At 40.7% G+C, this 14329-nt stretch overlaps 1 protein-coding gene and 1 pseudogene across 17 annotated transcripts in view; both read left to right on the top strand.

The window, feature by feature from the left end:
- The window catches only part of DNAJC6 (DnaJ heat shock protein family (Hsp40) member C6), a 178458-nt gene that overhangs the window by 67994 nt on the left and 96135 nt on the right, over window positions 1–14329 (top strand). The window lies entirely within an intron of this gene.
- On the top strand, window positions 2145–3009 carry LOC144577021 (PRELI domain containing protein 3B pseudogene; annotated as a pseudogene).

The raw sequence follows: 14329 nt of genomic DNA on the forward strand, positions 1-14329 counted from the left end.
TATCCTAAGCTTTGAGAATAATGGTTTTTTCTTAATTTTTATTTTGCGCCACAGGGGTTTTCACCAATTTTTATTATAAAAGGTTAAAAAAGACTTAAAGGCCGGGGAGGGTAGATCACAGCTATAATCCCAGCACTTTGGGAGGCCAAGGCAGGTGTTCTGAGGTTAAGCGATTGAGACTATCCTGGTCAACATGGTGAAACCCTGTCTCTAATAAAAATATAAAAATGAGCTGAGTGTGGTGGTGCGCCTGTAGTCCCAGCTACTCAGGAGGCTGAGGCCGGAGAATCGCTTGAACTCGGGAGGCAGAGGTTGCAGTGAGCCAAGATTGCACCACTGCACTCCAGCCTGGTGACAGAGCGAGACTCCATCACACACACACACACACACACACACACAGACACACACACACACACAAAGGGTTAAAGATTACAGAAAGGAATAAAATGAAAAAAGTAAAGTATTCTCTCCTCTCCCTGATTCTTTAGGTCCTTGCCTCAGCGATAACGCCTAAAAGTTTCTGGAAAGATTTTCAACATACAACATAAGTATGTGTAAATATATATGCTATATACATATATGTATATGTATACCATTAGAATTATAATAAAATACAGATTCAAAGCTTAACCACATACATATCTGTACATTGTTCAATAATGCTTAATGACAAAAATAGCTACAATTTAATGATTATAATTCAGGCATTATGCTAAACACTGTGCATATGGTATCATATTTAACCCTTGTAAGAATCCTGTAAGATAAGTGATAGTAAGCGTCCTCTTATAGTTGAATAAACCAAGGCACAGAGAGGTTAAGCAAGTTGCATGAGGTTACACAGGCTCTACTTATTCTTTTCTTTTTTTTTTTTTGAGACGGAGTCTCTCTCTGTCACCCAGGCTGGTGCAACTCTCTGTCGTCTCGGCTCACAGCATCTCTCTCTGTCATCTCGGCTCACGCCAACCTCTGCCTCTCGGGTTCAAGTGATTCTTCTGCCTCAGCCTCCCAAGTAGCTGGGACTTACAGGCATGCACCACCACACCCAGCTAATTTTTTGTGTTTTAGTAGAGATGGGGTTTCACCATGTTGACCAGGATGGTCTTATCTCTTGACCTCGTGATTTGCCCGCCTCAGCCTCCCAAAGTGCTGGGATTACAGGTGTGAGCCATCGCGCCTGGCCCAGGCTCTACTTATTCTATATTGTGTAAAATGTGATAGAGAAATGCCCATAAGTTTGCAAATGAAGAATTTAGTGGTGAATTTTTTAATTTGCTTCTTTCTCTGAGGCAAGGAAAATTAGGAGTGACTGAGAGAATCAAAATGAGTTGTTTTTGAATCCCATGAAACTACAAATATATTTTCTTCACTTAAATTTAAAGAATTTAAAAACACTGGCTGACAGTGCCTGCGGGCTGTGCTGCCGGCTGTGGGGGTCCGGCACGTCTGCCGGGGGGCTTCCGACCAGTGGAGAGCCTCAGACCCACTCAAATGTTCTTAACCTGGAAGAGGGAGTGCGTGGAAGAAAAGATAGATAGAAAGTGGGGTCTGGAGGACTGCCAGGCAATGCCGGAGCAACAAGTGCCAAAGCAGCAAGTTTGTTTGTGCACACCACAGGTTATATACCTTTCAGTGCTTGAGGAGTGACGTACATTCCATTGTATCTTGAAATAAAATCAAGAACATAAATCACAAGAAAAAGGGGTACAGAAAGTATGACTCTTATTCATAGGGTGTACAGCAAAGGGACAATAAAGTTTGCAAAAGGGGGTCATAAATCTAAACATATGTTTATCTAAAATCAGTCAAGCAAGTAAGATCGTTAACAAGGTACAGCTGGACCTTTCCAAATGTCATTCTAACCTTGCCTATTCATATAGGATCATATGCAAACAATATGATTGAGTTAGCAGTGGTAAACAAAGTCATACAGTTATTGTGCAGAGAAGGAACTAGGAGGCACACAATGTCTAACCATACAATGTCTCGTTAGACCACAAGGCCTGAGCTCAGCCATCCTGTTGCAAATGTCAGAGGCAAAGATTGATGTTTATAAAATCAGTGCAACCAGACTTCCTCTTTTCCTTTAGCTCAACAGCCTCCAGGAGAGGAGAAACGTGTATGGGCTCAAGCTCAAGATGGTGAGGGTCCTGTCAAGGGCCCTTTGCAGGAGCGATCCCCAGAGCTGGCTAAGGTGCTGGGGTGCTGGGGGTGGGGCGAGGACCAGTGTAGCCTCTGGGCCTTGTTGTGCCCTGGCGCCACCCAGACATTGCTCAGGCCGCTTGTACCATGAAGATCTGGACTTGAGAGCACATCTTCAACAACTCGTGGGAAATTGCTACAACAGCTGCAATGCAGAAATAACCAAACCCTATGGACCCAAGCGTGGTTGGAGTTGATGTGTTGGACAGAAATATAGATCCCTCTGGAAAATTGCACAGCCACAGACTTCTCAGTACACGGTAGGGACTGCCTTTCATTGTGAAGCCTTTTATTCTTAGTGGTGCAGCAAGAACGAAACATATGTGCACGAATATTCTGTAGTTGATCCTGTAGAGAAAACAATGGAACTTAACTCTACTAATATTTCATTTACAAATATGGTTTCAGTATATGAAACTTATACACAAACCAAATCCTCAGGACCCAGAAAAAACTGTTTTGACTCAAGAAGCCATAATCACCATGAAAGGAGTTAACCTCAGCAGTTACCTTGAAGGTCTGATGGCAAGTATGACATCCGCAAACGCTGGTAAAGGCTGAGAAGCAATGGAATGGATAATACATAAATTAAATGCCAAGATTGAAGAACTGACAGCCTCGGGAAGAGGAAGCATAACAACTCCAGGGGCAGCAGCAGCATTTGCCGAGAAGTGATCATGGAAGTTGGTAGAGACGTGGGGTACCCCAGGTCTCTCCAAGCTGACTACATATTTATGTGTTACTTTAAAAATACAACTATATTTTAGATAGATTTTTTTTTGATAAGTTGGTGTAAGGCTATGTGACTTGATCAAATCAGTTGCAGGGCCTCTAAATAAAAGAGATCATCTTAAATTAATATTGTTTGAAATTACTATCTGATCTTGAGAGTTCCAGTATTTCTATGAAAATTCAACAAGAACTCCTTGGAAATTGGTATTGATATTGAATCTCCTTAAGGTAGAATTTTCAATCTTTTGAAACGTTGGAACGCCACCTGACTTTGGCCAACCCCAGAACAGAGTAGAGTCACCTCCTATAGACACTCATTGCCCTGCTGCTGTACACTTCAACATCTTGCCAAAGGCAACTCACTTAAAAGGAGAAATTGTGTAGTTTTAAAATATAGTTTGTGTAAAATAACTTGCTCTGCTATAAGCCACCATTAAAAACCAGTGTTTTAATTTGGTACTTAAATATTTTTGGAGTGAAAATTATCACTAAAGTAACCTGACTTGAACAAAAGTACGGTTTCATTATATTAAAGAGTACTGTATTGATTTGTCAAAGGTTTGTAACTTAGTAAAGGTATTCACTTTCTTAGGTTTGTACTTTGTGATTTAGTATGCTGTACCGTGGGCTGGTTACGTTAACTGAAAAAAATAAAGTCATTACCTGAGTTTTGCAGTGCTCTAACTTAAACAGAAGAACAGCTGTTCACATTTTTTAGCATTTCATATTTGCCTAACTTAAAAATTGCCATGTGTCAAAATCATGTTTTGGTAATTGCTAAGGCATGATATGTCAGGTTATTTGAATATAATTACTTTTTGAAGTAATTGTGACCACAAAACATCTTTTTCTACATGAAGGAGCTGTGCATCATTTGAAATTACTCAAATGATGTCTTACTCTGAAGCATAACCCCCAGGTACTTAAAGTTTTTAATAATATGGTGCCACTTCAGGATTTGGGGGCAGTGAGGAAGAACAAGGATAATGGTGAGGGGAGGCTTGGTCTGAGGCTGAGTGAATTGCACTGCAGCTTTTGTCTACGGGAATTCCTTATTTGGTATGTCAGAGGGCAGTGGCAAGCTGAAAAACAATCCGGTAAATGTACTTTGTTTTATATTTTGTAGCAGGCAATTATCAACCACTAAATAATAGCTTTGACATTTGCAGTTGTTGCACAGAGAGTATTTTTGCTAGAAGATGATTAGCTCTTGCCTTTATTTTACAGTGTTTAGTGTGATAAGCTTCTGCCTATCAAAGAGGCCAGTTAATACATAAACCACAGAAACAGTATAACAAACTATTTTTAAATTATCATTTTCCTGCTTAAAAATTGTTTAGCTTAAAACTTGTTAAGACATTTGCAAAAGCAGGTTAAATTTAATTAAGGTTTGCGATTTTTTTTTTTTTTGTAACTGGAGATAGTTTTTACAAGTGAAATAGCATTTCAGCTAAATAAAACATTGCTAAATAATTGATATTTGATGAAAATCTTCCTTTTATAATTTCTGCAAATTATACTTGTTCTGAGAAAGGTGTAATGCCCTAATAATAAGAGATTTTTAAACAAATCCTTATCCTTTTTTTTTTTTTTTTTTTGGTAGAGCCTCGCTCTGTTCCCAGTCTGGAGTACAGTGGCACAATCCCAGCTCACTCCAACTTCCATTTTCTGCTTTCAAGCAATTCTCCTGCCTAGCCTCCCAAGTAGCTGGGATTACAGGCACGCACCACCACTCCCGGCTAATTTTTTTTTGTATTTTTAGTAGAGACGGTGTTTCACCATGTTGGACAGGATGGTCTTGATCTCCTGACCTCGTGATCCACCCGCCTCGGCCTCCCAAAGTGCTGGGATTACAGGCTTACGCCAATGCGCCCGGCCTATCCCTTGATTTTTTTAAACTCTGATCTAATGATAAAACTATAAATTTTCATTTTCTAGTGCAGTTAGTTGCCTTTTTTGAAATAGCTGGTAATTTATAGCTCTTACCTGTTAAACATAAATGCACAGCAAGCAAATGAACTTAAGAGGACTAAACTGGAGTAAGTGTTCATAAATGAAACCTTGGGGTATTGAATACTAAAATTGAAATGTGGATTAAGAAAAAAAAGAATTTAAAAACACTGGAAATGAAGGCGACAGCAAAACCAGCATTGAATAAAGCTGATTAAGACTTGATATGGCATTGAGAGAACAATATAATTGATGCAGCATTATATGTTTTTGGAAAAATATCTTGCAAATGAAAATGGATCCCCACTGCTCTTAGGATAAATTCCAGGGTATTGTTAACAGGTCATCAGAAGCCCTTTGTGGTACCTCTGAAAGGGAGCCCAAGAAAACTTGTTGTCTCTCCACTGGTAGATCCCCTCCCCAGCCTGAACTTCTATCTTTATGTTTTTGCATATGCTGTTCCCTCAGTGGGGGCCAACTTATCCCATAGCTCCCTGGATACCCACTTTTCCAGGTTATCTCCTACTCATTCTTCAGGGCTTGGCTTAGATAATCCTTAATTCCAAGCTGTATGCAATGGTCATTCTCCATGCTCCTCAGCAGCCTGTACTTCCCTATCACAACTCTCATCATACTGAGTTGTGATATGCTGCCTGGCCTGTCTCTCCCTCTAGTCTGTAAGTAAAGTTCAGAGCAAGGCTGGGTCTTATTCTCCTTTGTATTCTTGTCATTGCTTGGCATTTATTAGGAGCCTGATAAATGCTTGTTGAATGCACAAAAGCATGAACGGATTTTGAATTTTTAAAAGGGCATTCATAATGAAATATGCCCATCCAAATCTAAAAATAAGCATATAGCTAGGTTTTAACAGAAATGAGGCCAGGTTTGAGAGAAATGTAACTGTTGGTCAAAAGCTAGACCAATTCAGTTATGAGCACTTTTTTTTCATATACAAAGGCACTGGAAATGAAAGAAAGATGATTAATGTATAGCTTAGACCCTCAACAGTTTTCTAATATAGATAGACATGTCAAGAAAAGAATTAGCTTACCAAAAGACTGTGCTTTTTCGACCAACAAAAACAATTTACTGGATGATTCATCTTAAAGCTAACTCTTGTTTAGCCAGAAAAAGGGAACTCAAAATGTATATAATTTTTTTCATGAACTAACGATAGATTACTTTTATCTATAGATCTGTGTGTTTCTTAATCAGTATCATTAAGTTTTAATCTTAGCCATTTTCAGGTTTAATATTAAAAGTTCTTTGTATCATCTCTGGCTGTCTGTAGTTGTGTATAAGTTTTCTGCTGACTTACTGCTTTTTAAAATCCGTGCTCACCATCTTGAACCCCTTTTGGAAAAAACCTATGTTTGAGATGGATGAAGAATCCTGGAGTTTAGATAGTGCATTTCCTTTTTGCAAAATGTATAACTCTGAAAAAACTAAATTACAGTTATTGGATATTAAACAGCTATTCCTGAAATTTACTTGGAAGCTTTTGACAGAGTAGCTCAGTATCTGAGAAGTTGTTTTTCATGGTCCAAGGAATTAGGAAGTTCCATAACATGTGCCAAGGGATCTGGCAATTTCTACTACCTTTAGTTGCTTTATCTGAGATATCACAGGTCATGGTCTAGATGCAAAAATATCTTTTTATTTCAATAATACATCAGAACATAATTTTAAATGTACTAGAGAGAAACTTTAAATTAAAATTCAAATGTGTGTGATATTAGCAGTGCAAATATCACCACCAAGGAAGCAAGCAGATGAGCCAGTGCCTCCTGTGCAGTGTCGAGTTTGCCTGTGCAGAAAATCACCTCGGTGTATTGTGGTGTAGTACACCTGGGAGCTGGCAAGTGTGTTTGGCATACATTGTAATCCACTTCCTGATTTTAGAAGTGTTATGCTGTGCAAAAAGTGCAATTAGAATTGGAGATATTTGACAAAAGACAGTGTGAATAAATAGTGTAATAATAGTTATATAAAGTACTATAGGAGTGCAGAAGAAGGAACCATAATTTTAACCAGGAAGACTAAGGAAGGCCACAGTGGAAGTTGATATTTGAGCCAGAAATCCGTAGGGAAAGAAGGAAAGAAAACTTGTTTTGGGCTTCCGGCTAATGCACAGTGGCATCATAGTGCATGGTATGTTGAGAGCACTGCATTAGGCTTGAAGCTGGAGCCCAGATGGGTGGAAGGTACTTTAGCAGATGGTGCTGGGAAGATAAGACCCCGGTCATGGTGAGTCTGCTGAGGAGGCTGGACTTTATTCTGCAGGCAGTGGAAGGCCACTGAAGATTTGGGGACAGAGGTGAGGTAGGGCTGACTTACCTACTAGACACAGTGTGTAGGAAGCACAATCATTTTAGGGTCGACAAAAATATTTACATTTTAATTGCCTTTAAAGCCAGAATAAAATAAATAAGCACAACAATAATGAATTCATCTTTATTCAAATGCAGTCATTATAATATATGGGTTTTTTTTTACCCCTATTAATAGAGGAATAGGTCCATGAAGGTAAAAATGCCTACGGCCTACAAAAGTCATACTGGAGCCCCAGGGAAAAGAGGGCAAAATGTGAATCCTGGAGATAATTGACAGCTGTGTAAGGATGAATCCCACCTGTGGTTCCCAACTGTGTCCTGGCTACATCAGATTTACTTGATTAAACACAGATTCCCTACTATGCAGCCATTAAAAGGAACCAGATCATGTTGTTTGCAGAGACATGGATGGAGCTGGAAGCTGTTATTCTCAGCACACTAATGCAGCAACAGAAAACCAAACACCACATGTTCTCAGTTATAAGTGGGAGCTGAAGATGAAAACACATGGACACATGGCAGAGAACAACACACACTGGGGCTTGTCAGGGTGTCAGGTGGGGTAGGGGGAAGGAGAGCATCAGGAAGAATAGCTAATGGATAATGGCCTAACACCTAGGTGATGGGTTGATCTGTGCAGCAAACCATCGTGGCACACGTTTACCTATGTAACAAACCTGTACATCCTGCACATGTACCCCAGAACTTAAAAGTTGAAGGAAAAAAAACACAGATTCCAGGGCCCCAGGCAGGCATGCTTGATTTAGGAGGAAGGGGAGGGGTATGCTAGAAGACAGAGCTGGCCTGTGGAGGACCAGGAAAACAATCGAATGGCAGTTTAGCTGATGACTGAGAAACCACAAAGGCCCTAGCCAGGGCAGTGCCAGTGAGACTGGGAAAAAAAGGGAGCCTGGGGAAGCATCACACAGGTGAATGACAGACTGACAACCAACCAGTGGTAGTGTGTGAGGTACAGGAGATGCCTGGATGGCAGCAGGAGAAGAGGTAGTATTTCTAGTCTCAGCCAGAAGTGGAAAATGTGACCAACTGTTTTTCTCTGCTGCAAGCTCACCATGAACACCTCAGCCTGTGGAAGGGCTGAGGATACTGTCAGCTTGGCACAAGCTTTCACCAGGCTTTCAGCATTTTGGTAGACTGCCCATTAGGCTGTGCAGATGCCCAGGGGAGTGCTGTGGAGGGGTGAGAGGCAGGAGCAGTCCCTGTGTTTGCCTTGAGGAGGAGTAAGATAATGGGCAGAAATGCTAGAACTGAAGCTCTGTGGCTCTGGGCTGAGTTCAGGCCTGAGGCCCGAGGCCAGGATGGTGTTGGTGTCGGGTGGCCCCTTCTCAGTGGGAGAGCCCTAGGCCCTGGTTACTTGCTTGCTTGCTGATGGAGACACAGGAAGAATAATCAAACACCTGAGAAACTTGGAAGATGATTATTGAAACTAGAATTTTTTTTTTCTTCAGAATTCTCTGAAAAACCTTGATCCTAGACATTTTCAAGGACTGAGGACTGTCTTATAACCAGCATTTGACCACTTGAGCGTTGCAGCAAAAATCTTAGCAGGATAATAGTCTTCATTTCCCCTGACCCTTATTCTTTTAGTTTCTTCCTCTTCTGCAGTCTTTCCCTCTTTTCTTTTGTCTTTCTCTTGTCTTTCACTTTCTGTTTCCCACCCATCTTCAACGTCCTTATCCCTCTCTCTTCTCCTTTGCCTCTCCTATTTGTCTACTCTTGTCTTCTCTCTTTTCCTTCCCTTCTCTCCAGTCAGTGAGTCAGCATGCTTGGGATATGTAAAGCCCCATGCCATGTGTGGATGACTGTAGTTTTGGGGTATGTGTATGCATATGACTTAGCTCTCAGTCTGCTGCATGTGGTCCAAAAGGTGTGAAGACTCATGTCACTTTCCAATTTAGGCAATTGCATCTGGCTTACCTAAAATTTCACTTGCTGCTTCAATCAGGAAAGTGTTCCTTCCATACTGTGACTTAGTGATGAGAGCTTTCATGAGCTGCAGTACTGGAGGCAGCTGCATTTCATAGAGATGAAGGAATGAATTTTACTAATTCATAGCTTGAGAGTATAAGGTAATAGCTCACCATTTCTTCCCCCCATATCTCTTACTTTACCTCTGCAGGAAAGCAGATCTTTCTCTTCCCCATCTCTTCTTGCTGAAGCCTAGATATATTGCTCTGTTTTCAATCCTTCTATGTCTAAATTAGTGGAAGCTGTTGAGCAGTGGGAGTACTAGGGAATTATGAGTCAGGAGCTCCAAATGTAAGCTCTGACTTGGTCATTTACAAGCTGTGACCTTGGGCAAGTCATTCAAATGAGAAAAGTCATCCAGACCTGCCTTTTTCATAGGCATGGCAAAATGTGAGAATGCAAATGAATGCGTTTGGAGTTGATACTCTTCATTCGTTGCATAAATGTCTCCTGGCTGCCTACTATGTGCTGCCACTATTCTAGCCATGGGAGATAGAGTAGAGGATAAGATAGATAAGATCTTGGCACTTCTGAGTTTAGATTATAGTGCATGACCAGGGAACAAAGATACATGGTTCTATGGTATGCTAAATGCTATGGAGGGCTAGAGCGAGCAGAGAATGACTCAGGGTGGTAGTAGGACGTGAGACCTACCTTCCAGGGGATGGTCAGGAAAGGCCCTTTTGAGGATATAATGGTTGAGCTGACCCCTGAAGAAACAGAAACAAGTAGGAGAGAGAAAGAGTGGAGTGTAGGGCATTTCAAGTTCTGGGTAAAGCACATGCAAAGACCTGGAGAAGGGATATAGCTTTGTAGAAAGGAGTGTGTACCTGATATAACTGGTGCCTAGTGAACTAGGAGGGAATGGCCACAAATGCGGTTTGAGTTGTGTTTTTAAGAGACAGTTTGGCTGCTTGCACAGAGAGTTTGAGGTGGCTTCCTAGGTATTCACATTGTAGGCAGGATTTCTACATCATAGATGAGGCCAGCAATTATACTGTTCAACACTAAGATCAGCCTTTAAAAAATTTATTTATTGATTTGAGACAGGGCCTTGCTCTGTTGCCCAAGCTGGCTGGAATGCGGTAGTGCAATCATAGCTCACTGCTGCCTCAAATTCCTGGGCTCAAGTAAGCCTCCTGCCTCAGCCTCCCAAATAGCTGGGACTACAGGCATGCACCAACATGCCTGGCTAATTTTTAATTTTTTTGTAGACAAAAGGTCTTGCTATGTTGCTCAGGCTGGTCTTGAACTCTTGGTCTCAAGCAATCTTCCTGCTTTGGCCTCCCAAAATATAGGGATTACAGATGTGAGCCACTACACCCAGCCTAAATTTAATTTTTTAAAGACTATTTTTGTAAGAGCAGTTTTAGGTTCACAGCAAAATTGAGAAGAAGGTACAAAGATTTCCCATATATTCCCTGCCCACAAATACATAGCGTTTCCCATTATCAGTATCCCCCACCAGCAACGCACTTTGTTGTGCTCTGTCATATGGAAATCTTGCAATGATCCAATGAAGTAGGTGGTATCAATAAAACGTTTTTGAGAGAAGGTTCAATTAGGTTCAGTGAGCTTATGCACAGTGAAACTAGCAGCAGAACTCAGTTCTTCTGCCATATTGGGGCATGGGAGAGATTTTCAAAAGAGGAATTGACATCTTGGGCACCCTGTAGCCAAGATATTTCAGCTACTTTAGGAAGAGACAAGCTGGAGGGATAAGACAGGAAAAGTTGGGTTGAATTTCTAGGGAAATTGGTTTAGGTTGCCGTGAAAGTATAGCAGGATTTTACTGTAGTTATTGGTCTTCAAATTCAGCCATTAAAATCTTCTAACAGGAGATAGGAGCCTGGCTTTGTCTCTGAATGTGCCAGGAGAGAACTGTCTCCATTATGCCTCTCATTGGCACACAGAGGCTGGGAAACTTTCACACACTGTCTTGTTTTGTGAGCATTTGCAGTTGTAACAGAAGACAGCTCTATTTTATGTCTTGCTTTGTTTTCAAGCCATTGCATGAAAGCCAGGCCTCTTGGCTCTTATAAACTAACCCCCTCCAAACTTATTTTAGTTTGATATATAATAATGAAAAGAATATTTAAAACAATTCAGAGAATAGTATAAAAATGAAAATAAAAATCCATTTTTTCTCTTTAACTTCTCACACAGACGTGGATTCCTGCATACTCACATATACATACATCAAATCATATATATAATATGCACTTGTATATCCTAGACTCCATCTATACATGCTATTTTATAACATGATGTTTTATTTAACACTATCATAGATAGCTTTCTATATTAGTACCTAAAGATGTGCCTTATTTTCTATAATGGTTGTTTTGAATTCCACTGTCCCAATTCCTCTATTGACAGGCAATAAATATCTTTGAGCATATATTTTTGTATATTATACATGTGGTATACCTATGGGAAAATTTCCTAGAAGTGGAATTACTGAAAGAACATATGCAGTTCACATTATGATAGAGCCTGCATTGTTGCTAAGAACCTTATACTAACTTAAGTTTCCAACAGCATATGAGACTACCTGCATTCTTATTCAAAGCTGAGTATTGACAAACTTCTTAATCTTTGGTAGACTCATACATGAGAAATGATGATAATGGTTTACTTGAAACTGACATTTAAGGTTGATATTTTTGTGAAATATTTTTGTTTTCAGAAATTAATTTGAATAACTTTTTATTAGGCAATACATATTCAAGGCAAAACAATTTGGAAAATGTGGAAAACACAAAGAAAAAATAAAAATAACAGATAAACTTGTTTTCCATGAATAACCATTGTTAACATTGAGGATATGCCTTTTTGTCTCATGTGTAAAGTGTGAATGAGAAAATTGTATTACTTTTTGGCTTTTCATTGATTATAGCTACCAGTTTTCTTGTAGAATGCTGCAGTACAGCAATGGACAAAGCATTGGAGTTGGAGCCAGTGGTTGTTCTAGATTCAAGTTTTAACATTGCTGACTAGCTTTGTGACCTTGGGCAAGTCATTTAAATTATCTCAGCCTCAGTTTCCTCCTTTGTAAAAACAGTTAATGCCTTTTAGTATGGTTTGGTTTGTGTCCTCACTCAAATCTCATGTCGAAATTGTAATCCCCATTTGTTGGAGGAGGGGCTTGGTGGGAGGTGATTGGATCATGGAGGCAGCTTTCTCCCTTGCTGTTCTGGTGATAGTGAATGAGAACTGATGGTTTTAAAATACGGCACTTCCTTTCTCACTTCCTCTTTCTCCTGCCACCATGTAAGATGTGTCTTGCTTCCCCTTTGCCTTCTGCCATAATTGTAAGTTTCCTGAGGCCTCCTAGTCATGCTTCCTGTTAAGCCAGTGGAACTGTGAGTCAATTAAATTTCTTTTCTTCATAAATTACCCAGGCTCAGGTAGCTCTTTATAGCAATGTGAAAACAGGCTAATACTCCTTCCTTCCCCTTCCCCTCCCGCTTCTCCTTCCCTCCTGTCCTTTCCCTCACTCCCTTCCTCCCTCCCCCATCCCTCCCTCCCTCCCCCCCTTCCTTCCTTCCTTTTTCCTTCCATATTTTCCTTTTTTTTTCAGGATCTTACCCTGTCACCCAGGCTGGAGTTCAGTGATGTGATCACAGCTTACTGCAACCTCCACCTCCTGGACTCAAGCAATCTGCCCACCTCAGCCTCCCAATAGCTAGAATTACAAGCCTGCACCACCATGCCTGGCTAATTTTTAAATTGTAGAATGAGGTTCTGCTATGTTGTCCAGGTTGGTCTCGACCTCCTGGGCTCAAATGAGCCTCCTGCCTTGGCCTCCCAAAATGCTGGTATTACAGACATTATTGGTTGGGCACAATGAGTCACCATGCCTGGCCGATAATGCCTTTCTTTTCAGATTGTTAGGAAGAGCAAATGGAATAAGGTATAGAAAAGTGCTCACTGTATTCCCTGCCCTATAGTAGATAACTTGGTAAGTGTTGGCTGTGCTGAAGATCAAGTGAAGTAAGGCAGTGTTGAGAATATTTTATTATCCTGAGGTTTCTTCAAGGTGGAGAATTTTCTTTCTTCAGTTTATAAGGCACTGAGCCTTGACTTTGTTATATTCATTCTGGGATTGTTCATAATTTTTTTCTCTTTCTTTATTTTATTTTTATTTTTTTGAGACAGGGTCTTGCTCTGTCACCCAGGCTGGAGTCCCAAGTACCATGACCTCAGCTCACTGCAGCTTCTACCTCCCAAGCTCAAGCGATCCTCCTGCCTTAGTCTGCCTCGTTGTTGGGACTGTGTACCACTGTGCCTAGTTAAGTTTTGTGTTTTATGTAGAGACAAGGTTTTGCCATATTGCTCAGGCTGGTCTCAAACTCCTGTGCTCAAGCAGTCCTTCCACCTCAGCCTCCCAAAGTGCTGGGATTATAGGTGTGAACCACTGTGCCCAGCCTCTTTTTCTTTATTATTTTCCCAGTGTTTGTATAAAAGCTGGTTCATGTAAGGCAGTGGTTATCTATGAGGGGCTATTTCATGCCCTCCTCCTGGGACATTTGGTAATGCCTGGAGACACTTTTAGTTGTCACAGTAGTTGGGGGAACTGTTACTGGCCTCTAGTGTGTAGAGGCCAGGGTGTTGCCAAACATGCTACAGTGTACAAAACAGCTCCTCACAACAAAGCACTTTCCTGCCCAAAATGTCAATAGTGCCTGAGGTAGAGAAACCCTGATATAGGGAATATATTGAATGTGAGCTGAAGATAATGACCCTGGTGAAGTACGCCTCTATGGACTCATCAAGCTAATGGTACTTAGGTCGGCCCTAAAAATTAAACCATACCCTACAGGAATTTCTACCAGGCTGCAGGAAGTCCTTTGCTTTTCAGGAAGATGGTTTTGAAAGCATGTAAGTTATAAAAGGGCTGTGCTAAAGTGATCACCTGGAGGCAGCTGAGGTCCTAGAAGTTTGTCTGTTTCCATGGGATCCAAGATAGATCTCCTTTGTTCATGCAAGTATTTATTAATTCAGCAAACACTATTAAATGACCAGCAGGTCAAGTACTGTGCTGTGTGGGATAAAAAAGGAAAATAAACAAAAGCTAAGATATGTCCCTTTAAAGGAGCTTAGAAGACAGTATAGTACTG

The sequence above is a fragment of the Callithrix jacchus genome, chromosome 7 (genome assembly GCF_049354715.1).
Source record: "Callithrix jacchus isolate 240 chromosome 7, calJac240_pri, whole genome shotgun sequence".
Taxonomy (NCBI): Eukaryota; Metazoa; Chordata; class Mammalia; order Primates; family Cebidae; genus Callithrix; species Callithrix jacchus.